The sequence below is a fragment of the Cherax quadricarinatus genome, chromosome 21 (assembly GCF_038502225.1).
Source record: "Cherax quadricarinatus isolate ZL_2023a chromosome 21, ASM3850222v1, whole genome shotgun sequence".
NCBI classification, from domain to species: domain Eukaryota; kingdom Metazoa; phylum Arthropoda; class Malacostraca; order Decapoda; family Parastacidae; genus Cherax; species Cherax quadricarinatus.
In genome coordinates this window covers 40,326,318-40,340,224 of record NC_091312.1, presented here as the reverse complement: position 1 = coordinate 40,340,224, position 13,907 = coordinate 40,326,318, and the positions used below count along the sequence as shown (strand labels likewise).

The 13,907-nt window shown below is 43.8% G+C and overlaps 1 protein-coding gene across 4 annotated transcripts in view; it reads left to right on the top strand.

Annotated features, from left to right (window-relative positions):
• LOC128689174 (uncharacterized) overlaps positions 1–13,907 on the top strand; it is a 183,559-nt gene that overhangs the window by 151,942 nt on the left and 17,710 nt on the right. Inside the window, exon 3 of one of the 4 annotated variants that reach the window (XR_011392289.1) lies at positions 13,671–13,749. The exons of the other annotated variants lie outside the window; for them this stretch is intronic. The gene's annotated coding sequence lies outside the window, so the exon portion shown is untranslated. The remainder of the gene's footprint in view (positions 1–13,670; positions 13,750–13,907) is intronic. 4 annotated transcript variants of the gene reach the window in all.

The following is a 13,907-nucleotide window of genomic DNA, read 5'->3' as shown; positions in this document are numbered from 1 at the left end:
CTTTTGGGCGTCCCGCTTAAGCGACATATTCCAGTATGCAGTCTAGCTGAGGATGTGGGGAGTAATCAGGTTTGGTCCGAGGAAGGGAAAGGCGGAACTCCTAATCAAGAAATAAGTGAATTATTTTTAAAACGTTCGTAGAAATTGCTAAACCCGTAAGGAGTAATGCAAGAAGAGGCACATGTTGGAATAATTCAGGTAAGGTTTGTCAGGAAACAGGACAAGTGTTTCCTAACACGGGTCTTAGTTATGTGATGACCCGCAGCTGGCAGCATTTGGTCATCTGACCGAGACCTTCCGACGGCTTACCGGTCCACCCCTTTCAAAATTAAGGTTATAATTATAACGATTTGCAGCACCGTTGTCTTAACACTACTAGTGGTGTGCACAAACATGTTGAGGGTTGGTCACCTCTGAGTAGCGGCTCAGTCCTCCCCAGCAGCTGGACGCGCACCTCAAATTTTTATCGCATCAGAGCGTGTAATGGAGGCAATCAAAACACTTGAAACCAGAACCATTCTGCTCAGTCCAAAGGAAGTTTACCTACATGCAGCAAGGCAATACTCCAAGTCAAGAAAATAAAATTAGAATACAATAATCTGTAAGCTCGATGTATGGCAGAACCTACAGTGTTGGGCAGTTTTGTGAACGTTTAGTTGCGTGTACTTTGAAAGAAAAAAAAAAGAATGGGGATTCCGACCCAGCAACATTTTCCACCACCGAGTTACCAAAGCAGCTGTCACTAATATCTAACAACGAGAATATTTTTATTATGTACAAAATATAACTTCGCGCGACTCTGTGTGGAAAAGTTATAACGAAGCTTCGATCAAATAAATTAACGTGTGTGATTCCTCATGGTGAATGAAGCAGCTCACGCTGGGAGGGTTTACCGTAGTCTAAAAGTTGATATAACTCTATTAATATATGACTTTAAGAATGCTTTAAGTTTAATAAAAAAGTGATGTAGCATTACGAGACGTTCTAGTGCATTACTAAGTCTCTTGAAGCCAAAACTGAGTGAAGAAATGAAAAGGTGGAGCCAGGAGTTGAGACTCGACCCCTGCAATCACATATAAGTGAGTACACACACACACACACACACACACACACACACACACACACACACACACACACACACACACACACACACACACACACACACCACCTCAACCAGCTGGCTGAGTCTTCACTTGCATTTACTGCTGTGAGTCAGTTCGTACATGGTTCTCGGTACCCTTACACATCTCTGATGTGAGTCTTGAGTGTACTGGTGTTCCTGTGGGTTTTATCTTACAAGGATTTTAAGAACGTAGGGTTCTTATATCTGTCTTGTGTATGGTTCCAGGATATTCCTGTCATGATACCTTTCTCTCCACAGTTCAGCTCTAGATAATTTTACGTTGATGGGTGTCTGTGCACTGTCATAGCCGGGGAAAGTGGAACTGTACTGCCTAGCTTTGTAATTGGAACTTTGCTTTAGTTTTAGGACCTCTGCGTGTTCATTTTGCAGTTACAGAGAGAGGGCCAAGAGCTACGATTCAACACACAACTAGATACCTAGGTGAACAGCTCCCATTTTCCTTCCTTTTCTTCCCATCATACTTCTCTATAGCCCAATTTACCCCCTTCTCTCTCTCTCTCTCTCTCTCTCTCTCTCTCTCTCTCTCTCTCTCTCTCTCTCTCTCTCTCTCTCTCTCTCTCTCTCTCTCTCTCTCTCTCTCTCTCTGTGTACCACAGTCATTCTCTGCGGCGTATCAGTGCGGGTTGGTAACTATCTCTTCCCGGCACCTGCCCTACTTTTTAGGTACGCATCCCTGTGGAAAGTTAGGCTGCGCGCGCGCGCACACACACACACACACACACACACACACACACACACACACACACACACACACACACACACACACACACACACACACACACACACACACACACACACACACACTTTTATATATATATATATATATATATATATATATATATATATATATATATATATATATATATATATATATATATATATATATATGCGTTACAAGATATATTTTTCATTTGTTAATTTAAAAAATAATTTTGTACCGAAAGAACGTTAGAAAATTTACTTAGCCTTATTAATAACAAGTGCAATATTTTTTTTCCGTTAGGTTTAGAATGATTTTTGCGAAATTACTGCATACACAAATAAATAACAAAAAGGCACAATACCGTGACTGGAACGATACACAAATAACCCGCACATAAAACAGAGAAGCTTACGACGACGTTTCGGTCCGACTTGGACCATTGACAAAGTCAATTGACTTTGTTAATGGTCCAAGTCGGGCCGAAACGTCGTCGTAAGCTTCTCTCTTTTATGTGCGGGTTATTTGTGTACTGCATACGCAAATTTTCGCTTGACTTATTCGGCAAAAAGAGCGTTGCTACTTAAGCCAAAATCGCAAGTTTTACCTATTCGGCACAACATATATATATATATATATATATATATATATATATATATATATATATATATATATATATATATATATATATTTATATTTATATATATATATCCAACCTTGATAATTCATCTCTCTCTCTGGTTGAATCCCTAACATGTTGGTACATGTTCTCCAGCATCTTAGACCTCCACGTTTCTTGTCCCCCATATGGCTCTAGGTTCTCCCATTCAATTTCCTTGTGATTAAAGTCTCCCATGAGCAGTAGCTTTGCCCAGCACATTTGGACCCTCAATGTATCTACCATTGCTCTGTTGCTTTATAATACTCGTATCTTGGCTTCTTGCTCTTTAGTGGAAGGCTATACATCACTACTATCACTTCCTTGGGTTCCTCAGTCTTAAGTGTGCCTACTAAGTAGTCATCTGCTTCCCCTCTGTCCATTCTTCCCGTCTCTTCAAAAAGCCAGTGGTTTCTGATGAGCAGGTTTTCTACCCCTCTTCTGTTCCCTCAGAATCTGATAGCCAGTCCGGAAGATCCTGTCTATTATCTCCGTTAAGCTTTGTCTCAGCGTGTGCTATAACATATGGGGATGCTTCCATGATTCGTGTGTTTGTGTGAATGTGTGTACTGACCTAATTCACCTAATTGTGGTTGCAGGGGTCGAGACTCAGATCCAGGCCCCGCCTCTTTACTGATCGCTACTAGGTCCTCTCTCTCTCTCTCTGCTACCTTAGCTTTGTTATACCTCGTCTTAAAGCTATGCGTGGTTCCTGCCTCCACTACATCACTTGCTAGACCATTCCACTTCCTGACGACTCTGAAGAAATACTTCCTGTGTGTTTGTGTGTGTGTACTCGCCTATTTGTACTCGCATAATTGTGATTGCAGGGGTCGAATCATAGCTCCTGGCCCCGCCTCTTCACTGGTCGCCACTAGGTCCTCCCTCTCCCTGCTCCATGAGCTTTATCATACCTCATCTTAAAACTATGTATGCATTCTGCCTCCACTACATTTTCCGGACTGCTCCACTTCATGACAACTCTACGGCTGAAGAAATACTCCCTAACATCCCTCTGACTCATCTGAGTTTTCAACTTCCAGTTGTGACCCCTTGTTGCTGTGTCCCATCTGTGGAACATCCTGCGTTTGTCAACCTTGTCGATTCCTCACAGTATTTTGTATGTCGTTATCATGTCCTCCCTGTCCTTTCTGTCCTACAGTGCCATCAGGCCGATTTCCCTTAACCTCTCCTCTTAGGACATACCCCTTAGCTCCGGGACTAGTGTTATTGCAAACCTTTGCACTTTCTTTAATTTCTTGACGTGCTTGACCAGGTGTTGGTTCCAAACTGGTTACTGCATACCCCAATATGGGCTTGACGTACACGGTGTACAGAGTCTTGGACGATTCCTTACTGAGGTATCGGAACGCTATTCTTAGGTTTGCCTGGCGCCCATATGCTGTAGCAGTTATTTGGTTGTGAGCCTCAGGAGATGTGTTTGGAGTTGTACTCACCCCAAGTTCCTTTTCCTTGAGTGAGGTTTACAATCTTTGGCCCCCTATCCTGTACTCTTTCTGCAATCTTTGCCTTTCCCCGATCTTCATGACGCATTTGGTGGGGTTAAGTTCTAGGAGCCGATTGCTGAACAAAGGCTTGCAGCCTGTCCGTGTACCTTTGTAGTCCTGTCTGATCCTCATCCGGTTTAATTCTCCTCATTAACTTCTTATCATCTGCAAATAGGGACATTTCTGAGTCTATCCCTTCCGGCATTTCATTCACATACACTAGAAAACAGCACCGGTCCTGGGACTGACCACTGTGGAACCCTGCTCATCACAAGTGTCCACTCTGATACGTCGTCACGCACCATGACTCGTTGTTAAGTTCATAAGAACATAAAGAACGAACAGTGCAGTAGGCCTACTGGCCCATGCGAGGCAGGTATAAGTCTTCCACCTGCTGAAGCCAATGACCCAACCCAGTCAGGTCAGGTCATATTCACTTAAGGAAGGAGCACGGTATCAGACCTATTAGCACAAGCTAGTCAGGTCCGACTCGCACCCTAACCTATTTTTAAAACTACACAACGTCTTAGCCTCTATGACGATACTCTGGAGTTTGTTCCACTCATCCACAGCTCTATTACCAAACCAGTGCTTTCCAATATCCTTCCAATATCTACGCCTTTCTAGAGAGTGCAGATTCATGGCCCTCAGTCTATCCTCATAGGGGAAGATTTCTGATACATGGGATCAACTTTATCATCGTCCTTTGTACGTTTTTCAGAGCAGTTATATCCATGCTGTAATACGGTGACCAAAACTGCACAGCATAATCTAAATGAGGCCTAACCAAGGATATACAGAGTTGCAGAACAACCTGAGGACTCCTGTTATGTGTGCCTGATCCAGCTTTCGCATTAATCTCTCGTGTGGAACTGTGTCGAAAGCCTTCTTGCAGTCCAAGAAAATTCAGATGTATGTGGGTGTGTGTGTACTTATGCTTGGAGTTGTTAATTCATAGCTCCTGGCCTCCAACTCTTAACTTCTGTCGACCGACTTTATTGGTTCCCGACCTCCAGGTCTCGCTCTTATTTATTCTTGAAACTGTGTACAGTGTTTTTCCTCCGTAACATCTATGCATTTCATTCACCTCCTGGAGACGGAAATAATAGTTTCTTACGTTCCTAAGGTTTCTTTACCTCTGTCAAGTCATCAGTGTCTACTGGCTCTCTCCTTCTCTTCGCATTTTCAGAAGTTTGTCCCAGTGAACTTTATCAAATATATTGAATGTTTTATGATATGATCATGTCTCCTCAGTTCTCCGTCTTGTCCAGTGTTGCTGTATTGCCTGCCATAGATCTCTCCTGGTAGTACCCTCAATCCCACTGTGGACTTTGATATCTTCTGGGCTTCATCAGATACATTTGTTGCAGTGGCTTAATGCTGGCTCTGCATACTCCGAGGGACTTAATCTACGTACGTTGTAGATAAAACCCTAAGAGAATCTTCTTTTTCAGGTTCCTGAAAGCAGCTTGGTGTGCGCGTACGTGTGTACTCCCCTATTTGTTACAAGGGTCGAGTCATAGCTCCTGGCCCCTCCTCTTCACTGATAGCTATTAAGTCACTATCGCCCTGCTTCATGAGCTTTATCAAACCTCGTCTTAAAACTATGTATGATTCCTGCCTCAACTACATCACTTGCCAGACTGTTCCACTTCCTGACAACTCTATGACTGAAGAAATACTTCCTAACATCCATTTGACTCATCTGAGTCTTCAACTTCCAATTGTGACACCTTGTTTCTGTGTCCCATCTCTGGAACATCCTCTCTCTGTCCACCTTGTCAATTCCTCGCAGTATTTTGTATGTCGTTATCATGTCACCCCTGACCCTCCTGTCCTCCAGTGTCGTCAGGCCGATTTCCTTTAACCTTTCTTCGTAGGACATTTCCCTTAGCTCTAGAACTAGCCATGTTTGCAAACCTTAGCACTTTCTCTAATTTCTTGACGTGCTTGACCAGGTGAGGGTTCCAAACTGGTGCTGCATACTCCAGTATGGGCCTGACGTACACAGCGTAAAGAGTCTGTGTGTGTGTACTCACCTATTTGTGGTTGCAGGAGCCGAGTCATAGCTCCTGCCCCCTCCTTTTCACTGATTGCTATTAGGTCCTCTCTCTCCCTGCTCCATGAGCTTTATCAAACCTCATCTTAAAACTATGTATGATTCCTGCCTCCACTACGTCACTTTCTAGGCTATTCCACTTCCTGACAACTCTGAAGAAATACTTCATTACATCCCTTTGACTCATAGGAGTCTTCAACTTCCAATTGTGACCCCACTATAAGTCGTTTTCTTGTCTTCCCTGACCCTCTTGTCCTCCAGTGTCGTCAAGCCAATTTCTCTTAGCCTTTCGCTAATTTCATGACGTGCTTGGCCAAGTGTGGATTCCAAACTGGTGCTGCATACTCCAGTATGGGCCTGACGTATATGGTGTACAGAGTCTTGAACGATTCCTTATTGAGGTATCAGAAAGCTATCCTTAGGTTTGCCAGATGACCGTATGCTGTAGCAGTTATCTGATTGATGTGCTCCTCAGGAGATGTGCTCGGTGTTATACTCACCCCCAGATCTTTTTCCTTGAGTAAGGTTTGCAGTTTTTGGCCACCTATACTATACTGTGTCTGCGGTCTTCTTTGCCCTTCCCCGATCTTCATGACTTTGCATTTGGCGGGGTTAAATTCAAGGAGCCAGTTGCTGGACCAGGCTTGTAGCCTATCCAGGTCTCCTTGTAGTTCTGCCTGATCCTCGACCGATTTGATTCTCCTCATTAACTTCACATTATCTGCAAACAAGGACACTTCTGAGTCTATCCCTTCCGTTATGTCATGTACATATACCAGGACTGACCCCTGTGGAGCCCCGCTTGTCACAGGCGCCCACTCTGATACCTCGTCACGTACCATGACTAGTTGTTGCCTCCCTGTCAGATATTCTCTGATCCATTGCAGTGTCTTTCCTGTTATGTGTGCCTGATCCTCTAGCTTTTGCATTAACCTCTTGTGAGGAATTGTGTCGAAGGCCTTCTTGTACCCCAAGAAAATGGAGTTTATCCACCCCTCTCTCTCTTGTCTTACTTCTGTCACCTTGTTATAAAACTCCAGTAGGTTTGTGACACAGGATTATCCTTCCCTTAAACCGTGCTGGTTGTCGATTATACACTTGTATCTTTCCAGGTGCTGATGCTCCTGATGATCTCCATGACTTTCCATACTATACACGTTAGTGACACAAGCCTGTAGTTTAATGCCTCGTGTCTGTCCCCTCGTGTGTGTGTGTGTGTGTGTGTGTGTGTGTGTGTGTGTGTGTGTGTGTGTGTGTGTGTACTCACCTATTTGTACTCACCTATTTGTGGTTGCAGGGGTCGAGTCCTAGCTCCTGGCCCCGCCTCTTCACCGGTTGCTACTAGGCCCTCTCTCTCCCCGCTCCATGAGCTTTATCAAACCTCGTCTTAAAACTGTGTATGGTTCCTGCCTCCACTACGTCATTTTCTAGGCTATTCCACTGCCTTACAACTCTATGACTGAAGAAATACTTCCTACTATCTCTCTGACTCATTTGTGTCTTCAACTTCCAATTGTGGCCTCTTGTTTCTGTGTCCCCTCCCTGGAACATCCTGTCTTTGTCCACCTTGTCTATTCCACGCAGTATTTTATATGTCGTTATCATGTCTCCCCTGACCCTCCTGTCCTCCAGTGAGGTCAGGCCGATTTCCCTTAATCTTTCTTCATAGGACATTCCCCTTAGCTCTGGAACTAATCTTGTCGCAAACCTTTGTACTTTCTCTAGTTTCCTGACGTGCTTTATCAAGTGCGGGTTCCAAACAGGTGCTGCATACTCCAGTATGGGCCTGACATACACGGTGTACAGTGTCTTGAATGATTCCTTACTAAGGTATCGGAATGCTGTTCTCAGGTTTGCCAGGCGCCCATATGCTGCAGCAGTTATCTGATTGATGTGTGCTTCCGGAGACATGCTCGGTGTTATACTCACCCCAAGATCTTTCTCCTTGAGTGAGGTTTGCAGTCTTTGGCCACCTAGCCTATACTCTGTGGTCTTCTGTGCCCCTCCCCCATCTTCATGACTTTGCATTTGGCAGGATTAAATTCGAGAAGCCATTTGCTGGACCAGGTATCCAGTCTGTCCAGGTCTCTTTGAAGTCCTGCCTGGTCCTCATCAGATTTAATTCTCCTCATTAACTTCACATCATCTGCAAACAGGGACACTTCTGAGTCTAACCCTTCCGTCATGTCGTTCACATATACCAAAAATAGCACTGGTCCTAGGACCGACCCCTGTGGGACCCCGCTCGTCACAGGTGCCCACTGTGATACATCATTACGTACCATGACTCGTTGTTGCCTCCCTGTCAGGTATTCTCTGATCCATTGCAGTGCCCTTCCTGTTATATGCGCCTGATGCTCTAGCTTCTGCACTAATCTCTTGTGAGGAACTGTGTCAAAGGCCTTCTTGCAGTCCAAGAAGATGCAATCAACCCACCCCTGTGTGTGTGTGTGCGTGTTTGTGTGTGCGCACGTGCCTGCATATTTTCCGTACGGTTCTCACTCGTTTTTGTTTATTAAGAGTCAAGAACGAAGGTGAACTTGGCTAAGTTACCACACCACTTTGCTTCCTTCTACCACCTACCACTGTCATGGTCACTTGTAACTCGCCTCTCTCTTTATCCTTTTAACATTGCTATTATATTTTTACATTCGTGGGGGAGAAGAGCTAAACCAGTAGGGATCATACAACGCCCTAAGGACACACTAAGGACGGGCAGGTCAGGTAAAGGTCCTTGGATCAAAAGCACCTGACAGTAAAATGGGTACCTGGGTGTAAGTCGACTGGTGTGGGTCGCATCCTGGGACAAAACTGTCCTAATTTGCCCAAAATCCTCTGCATAACAAGCAGCTTTCTATATAGTAATATGTCATTGATGTCAGCTAGGACTGTGTACCTTGTACATGTACTTGTGGTAAGTGAAGGTATTAAAAGAAGAAAAAAATTAAGTAGCGTTTTCCTGGTGATGCAGCTTGTTGCTGTGTCATGGTCTCAGTCCAAATTATGAACACAGCAACTGTGTGTTGCTGTATCATGGTCTCAGACCAAGTTATGAACGCAAACTACAGTATTACCTGTGTTACTTATTTGTTAAATTATAATCAAGGAGAAGCGCTAAACCCGTAGGATTATACAGCTCCTGTGGGGGTGGATATGGAAGGCATTCAGGTTTAATTCATGGAAGTAGAGCACAGATCCAATTCCCTAGATCAAGAGCCCCTCACCAGCGTCAAGGAACCTCCCTTGAGGGGTTAGGTTAGTCAAGACTCGTCAGGTAACAAGAGAAGTGTTACCCGACTCGTGTGATGACCCGCCACTGGAACTTTAGGTCATCTGACCGAGGCCTTCCACTGGCTTACCAGTCCACCCCTTAAAAAATGTCTTTTTAATAATGCTGATTTGTTATTAATTCTTATATTTATTAAGAAACTGGATCAGTTTAAAAGTAAGAAGGAGAGGTTCAATTCGTGGAATAGAGAGTCCTTCACCTGCATTAAAGTACCTCCCTTGAGGGGAAGTCTTCTGTAGTTGCCTGATTGGCTGCTTACCTCTGATTGCTTGTGTATACGGTTTGCTTTTTAAAACATCAATGGATTTTGCACCTCATTTACAATACTAGCAGAACTTACATATCAGTCAGTGCGCGATCTATTTCATGTATTCCATAATCCCAGCCCCTTGTGCCTCAATGCTCGCCAGTATTTTGAAGCCAGTCAAAAACTGCATTATATATTGAATAAAGAGGAACGTCACGAGTCAATAAAGTAGGCAAATCGGGACTTGTATCAACCAATACCAGCGCGAGACTTGTGTTCAGGTAACCACACCAGTGGTGCAGGTACAGGAAGGTTCACTAGGACGGGTTCTGGCCCGGGTTTTCTCCCTGTGGTGACCCGGCAGTGGCTTCCCATTAGGAGAGTGTCGTTACATTTTCTTAGGACACCAGTATTAAAAAAATTGACGCCGATCAGATGAGTTATTCACCAGTTATGGAACAGATTCAAACAATTTAAAGTTTTTCTCGCTATTTTACTTCTCTTAATTTGTCTGCATGCAGACATGACGTAATGTGTACCATCCTGGCCTTAAGATGCACCAGCCATTAAATACTGAAGCCGTTCAGAAGAGACAAATTGAAATTTATTTAACGTAATTTATCGGGAACAAAAATGTCACACTATTTTACACATAAAATGATCAAATCTGCTCCAACACACTGAATTTCACTCTCCACCGACGTCGAATTAGGAGGCAGCGTTTTGAACGTTTAAAAGCTACTACACTAAGTGTTTAAGGAGTTATCTGAGCCATTCCAGGATGCTGGGAATGGGTTGAACTGGTTATAGGACACATGAACATGTCATTTGCTCCAAGAATCTATTCATAGTTACCATACACATGCGTTGAACATTTGAAGCCAACTGGGTAAAGCGTTCTCGAGTTATGAGCTAAATAAAATATAAAGAAAAGTTGGAATAAAAAAAAAATTTCAGGCAACTTTCTTTTGTTTTTTTTACACAGGGTTTGACAAGGTTAGGTTAAGGATCCCTAGCTTTATTGATAAGCTATTTACAGGTTAAGGATCCCTAACTTTATTGACAAGCTATTTACAGGTTAAGGATCCCTAACTTTATTGATAAGCTATTTACAGGTTAAGGATCCCTAGCTTTATTGACAAGCTATTTACAGGTTAAGGATCCCTAACTTTATTGATAAGCTATTTACAGGTTAAGGATCCCTAGCTTTATTGACAAGCTATTTACAGGTTAAGGATCCCTAAATTTATTGACAAGCTATTTACAGGTTAAGCAGCGCTGTATAGCCCTTGTGGCTTAGCGCTTCTTTTTGATAATAATAATAATAATATTTACAGGTTAAGGATCCCTAACTTTATTGACAAGCTATTTACAGGTTAAGGATCCCTAACTTTATTGACAAGCTAAGAGCTGTTTTCAAGGCCTCTCTTTGGTAACAGCAAACAACCTGGCGCTGCCCAGGTGTGTGTCCTGTCTTATAAGATACAAATGTAAAAATATAATAAGGTAATTCTTCGTATAGCTTCAAAAAATTTCTTTCCAGCGCCTGTCTTGTCAGGAGGGTGTGAGCAACTCATGCCCCTACACCTGTCTTGTCAGGAGGGTGTGAGCAACTCATGCCCCTACACCTGTCTTGTCAGGAGGGTGTGAGCAACTCATGCCCCTACACCTGTCTTGTCAGGAGGGTGTGAGCAACTCATGCCCCTACACCTGTCTTGTCAGGAGGGTGTGAGCAACTCATGCCCCTACACCTGTCTTGTCAGGAGGGCGTGAGCAACTCATGCCCCTACACCTGTCTTGTCAGGAGGGTGTGAGCAACTCATGCCCCTTCACCTGTCTTATCAGGAGGGTGTGAGCAACTCATGCCCCTACACCTGTCTTGTCAGGAGGGTGTGAGCAACTCATGCCCCTACACCTGTCTTGTCAGGAGGGTGTGAGCAACTCATGCCCCTACACCTGTCTTGTCAGGAGGGTGTGAGCAACTCATGCCCCTACACCTGTCTTGTCAGGAGGGTGTGAGCAACTCATGCCCCTACACCTGTCTTGTCAGGAGGGTGTGAGCAACTCATGCCCCTACACCTGTCTTGTCAGGAGGGTGTGAGCAACTCATGCCCCTACACCTGTCTTGTCAGGAGGGTGTGAGCAACTCATGCCCCTACACCTGTCTTGTCAGGAGGGTGTGAGCAACTCATGCCCCTACACCTGTCTTGTCAGGAGGGTGTGAGCAACTCATGCCCCTTCACCTGTCTTGTCAGGAGGGTGTGAGCAACTCATGCCCCTTCACCTGTCTTGTCAGGAGGGTGTGAGCAACTCATGCCCCTACACCTGTCTTGTCAGGAGGGTGTGAGCAACTCATGCCCCTACACCTGTCTTGTCAGGAGGGTGTGAGCAACTCATGCCCCTACACCTGTCTTGTCAGGGGGGTGTGAGCAACTCATGCCCCTACACCTGCCTTGTCAGCTATTGCTCCATACCCACCTTATCAGGAGGTAAGTGTGCAGGGCATGTGCCCCTGTACCTGCCTTGTAGGTACAGTTGCCACCTCGACCACACAGTAATGTTATAACTGGTACTGACACACTCGCCTTCCCAACATTCTCTGCATTAGACAACGTCTGCTAAACAACGTTATAAAGCTTTACATTTTGGGTCAGATTCAGATAACTTTAAATATTGTGATATAATTTACCCCACAGTGTAGGTTTTTGTGGAAAGACTCTTCATCAAAAATCTTTTAATTTTGATCTTTCCACAACGATTCACTGTTGAGCAAGAAAGGTATAAAATACCGACAATATGAAAGTTAAGACACATGTGCAACATCTGGATATCTTTATTGTAGACGTTTCGCCATCCAGTGGCTTTATCAATACAGATTCTAGGACATAAAAGGAAGACAGTAGAACTATATACAAAAGATGAGGTAATCAGTCCCTCGGCCTTGGAGTTAGTGTTCACTAACTCCAAGGCCGAGGGACTGATTACCTCATCTTTTGTATATAGTTCTACTGTCTTCCTTTTATGTCCTAGAATCTGTATTGATAAAGCCACTGGATGGCGAAACGTCTACAATAAAGATATCCAGATGTTGCACATGTGTCTTAACTTTCGATTCACTGTTGAGTTAAAGCCTAAAGAGAACGCTTTCTCACAAAGGTTTCTGGTATTTCATATTTTTTTTGCGTGCTGCCGGCAGTAACAGCCTGGTTAATGAAGCCCTGATCCACCACGAGGCCTGGTCATGGACTGGGGGCGTTGACCCCCCAGAACACGCTTCAGGCATACTCCAGGTATGAACATTCAAATGGTATAAAATACCGACAGGTTGTTAGGTAAGACACATGCAACAGTTAGGTATCTTTATTTCGAAACGTTTCGCCTACACAGTAGGCTTCTTCAGTCGAGTACAGAAGAAGCCTACTGTGTAGGCGAAACGTTTCGAAATAAAGATACCTAACTGTTGCATATACTCTGGTATACTCTGACAGTATGACAAATACAAAATGGTACACTCCTCGTAATTTCTTTTTACAGTATTAGAGTTGTCACTGTCTTGATTGTTAACTGTCTATGGGAATTTTGTATCATTATTAAGTCCAAGGAATGGATTGATTTTATCCAGCTGGATAAAGGTAAGTAATAATACTGGTAGAATTACCGACAATGTGTTAGATATAAGGACACATGTGTAAACCATACCCCCGGCCGGGATTGAACCCGCGGTCATAGAGTCTCAAAACTCCAGCCCGTCGCGTTAGCCACTAGACCAGCTAGCCACAATAACTAATGCAACATTTTTATTGTAACAATGTTTCGCTCTCCAGGAGCTTTGTCAAGCTGTTACAGCTTGACAAAACTCCTGGAGAGCGAAACGTTGCCGCAATGAAAATGTCTCATTAGTTGCACATGTGTCCTTTTACCTGGGCGAAGTTGTATTGTCAGTAATAATTATCTGTAATGACTGGTATTAGTCCAGTATCTGATGATCAAATGTACCACTTAGTATTGTTTCTTGAGATGCAGTCACTGTTGTTGATTCTTTAAATAGCAAGATTTCTCTCATAGGAGCCACTGACACTGTAACAAGGTCATGAAGTTTCGTGAGGTGCATCTTCTGAAGCATAGCACCAGTTCCCATTTACAGGTAGGCCCCACTTTGCGGCGCTTTCTTTTATAGCGTTTCGCTAATGCAGCGGATTTCAGTTATATATCATTCCTAATTCATTCAGACTTCCTGCATAAAATTCACCTCTTTGACATGGGAAAAAAACATAAAATGTGAAACTTAATCTGATCCATGTA